Genomic DNA, 2732 nt, shown 5'->3' on the forward strand with positions numbered 1-2732 from the left:
AGGAAACCGACGTCGCGTATCCACTTCGGTCGGTAGAGCGGTATCGGAGAAGGATGTCAACGTCGCGTATCCACTTCGGTCGACGGAGCGAGGTATGGATAGGAAACCGACGTCGCGTATCCACTTCGGTCGACGGGATGTCTAGGATCTCTAGGAGTTTTGAGTTCTGGTCGGTCGTACGCCTGAGAAGAGCCTTCCGATCAATCTCTCTCGATATCAATTTTCTGTCGGCTTTTATACTAAGTTATAACAAACAGTTCGACTGTTTGTTGACCTTGCGGTTATTCCGCGCGCGGTTGTTCGGCGTTTTGTTAGTAATTGTTTCGGATGTCGTGACGCTCTCCGAATCGTCACAAAGTTAAAGGCAGATATGCCAATGTATGCCTCGAGCGAGGCAAGAGCCCTACGTGCTGACGCACTCAAAAAGGCGATATGAAGCTAGCTAGAGTGTAAAAGAATACCTGATGTGCAGTCAAAGCTGGCAACAGGCAAGAGGCGTAAAAAGCCTTGAGTGGTCTCGCGCGGCGTCTTATATAGACGCCTAAGCGAGAATTAACCGCGAGAAGCGGATCCGGCTGACGCGATCGCCACGTCGCGGCGACGGCGCGCACTGGTGGCGGGAGACCGGCGACCGCGAGTTGAGCGGCGCCTGGGGCTCAGCCGCCCACCGTACGCTCTCCGTCTGAACATACTACTGTCCGAACGGAACACCGTTTCATTCTCGTTTTTTACCGTTCTTTGCCGTTTTTTACCGTTTTATTGCCGTTTCAATGCCGTTCTTTACTATTCTTTGCCATTCTTTACCGTTTCTTTACGGTTTTTTATATAACATATTATCCATGATACATAGCACGCAAACGCTTGCAAAATCTTGTCGCGGGGGCACAGTGTACGTGCTTATTAGTAATAAGATTATCATGTGTCGCATTCTAGTTCTTGCGTATCTAATTGTCGAATGCATACGTTTGCAGAATATTAGAGTTTGCAGCTGTGACTAAAAAAAATCACGCTGCGAAATGCCCGGGCGACGCGGGCGGCGCGGGCAGCGCGGACGGCGCGGAAGACGCAAAACCGCCGCGAAAAACGGCCGCGAAAACCGACGCGAAAACAGCCGCAGATCGGTAAAATGATCTATCGAAAGCAGATAGAAAAAATTATATAATATCGGTAATTACCGATCATCGATATTATGTAAATATGACAGTAAAAATTATGTAAAAATATATATGTGCTGATAAAAATTAAGTAATTAAATATTGGTATATAATATCGGTAATAAATTACCGATCATTGGTATTATGTAAATATGCTGGTAAAAATTATGTAAATATATGTTGGTAAAAAATTAAATGTTAGTAAAAAAAAATTAAATGTTGGTATATAATATCGGTAATAAATTACCGATCGTCTGGACTATCGGTATTGTTTAATTATATGTTGGTAAAAATTAAGTAATTAAATGTTATATAATATCGGTAAAAATTACCGACCGTCGATAACATCGGTATCCTCTCCAATTACCAACCGATGATAATCACCCCCCTCCGCGGTGACGTCATACCCCCCGGTGATGCACTCCCCCTCTGACGTCATCCCCCCCCATAACGTCATACCCCCCCGTGACGTCATATCCCCAGGTGACGTCATACCCCCCCGGTGACGTCATACCACCCGCCCGCGGTACCCCCCACCCCTCATTCCCCTTCGGAGGACCTGAATTAGAACCCCTATAGTATACCTACTACGATAATGTTTTATTATACGACAATGTTTTATTATATGACAGTGTTTTATTATACGATAATGTTTTATTATACGACAATGTTTTATTATACCCTTATAGAAATATCATACTAAGAATCATTGATAATTACTTATTATCCAGTATTTTTAATACTAAAAATAAGTAATTATCAATGATTCTTAGTATGATATTTCTATAAGAGTATGACAATGTTTTATTATACGACAATGTTTTATTATATGACAGTGTTTTATTATACGATAATGTTTTATTATATGACAATGTTTTATTATACGAAAATGTTTTATTATATAACAATGTTGTATACCATGTTTTCATATGAAAGTAATGTACTAAAATATATATTTCATTGTAAGCAATGCAAAATATGTGTCTATATTCGTGTTTGCGTTAAACAAGCCTGACACTTCCCTAATTACCTCTGATTAATAGCATAAAAACGAGACATATGCGAAACAAATGTATCATATTCGAAAAACATTAATTACATGCTCTAAGGTAAGAAAAACAAAAAAGACATCGCAAAAGGATAACTCGTCGCCGGATTTCGAACGCTCGCTGCCGGCTCAAAAATTTTCGATGTGGGAGCCTCAGTCTGCTCAGCCACGCCACCTCGCTGACAGTCGTATTTTTAGCTATATCCATGATAGTCCCGTAATCCAAACTTTATATTGTAATTTCTCATAAACAAAGGACCATTTGCACAAATCTCAATTAGGGTATTGATGCTTTACATCGCAGCTAGCGAACGTGCTATGTCTCGTTCAGAAATCGATTTAGCAGGTTGTGGCATCTCCTTGTAAGTAGAATGTCAGCGTTAAGGAAACAAGTTTCTGTATGTCTCATATTGTGGTATTACACTGGTGATACTAAACTCTTGAACAATAAATATTAAAAAAAATAATATTTAATTCAGTGAGGTATAGCATGGGCTGCCAATACATTAAATATATCTGACATATCTATC

The sequence above is a fragment of the Odontomachus brunneus genome, unplaced genomic scaffold, assembly GCF_010583005.1.
Source record: "Odontomachus brunneus isolate Ranch 3 - 2012 unplaced genomic scaffold, Obru_v1 Obru_scaffold_155, whole genome shotgun sequence".
In the NCBI taxonomy this organism is placed as follows: Eukaryota; Metazoa; Arthropoda; class Insecta; order Hymenoptera; family Formicidae; genus Odontomachus; species Odontomachus brunneus.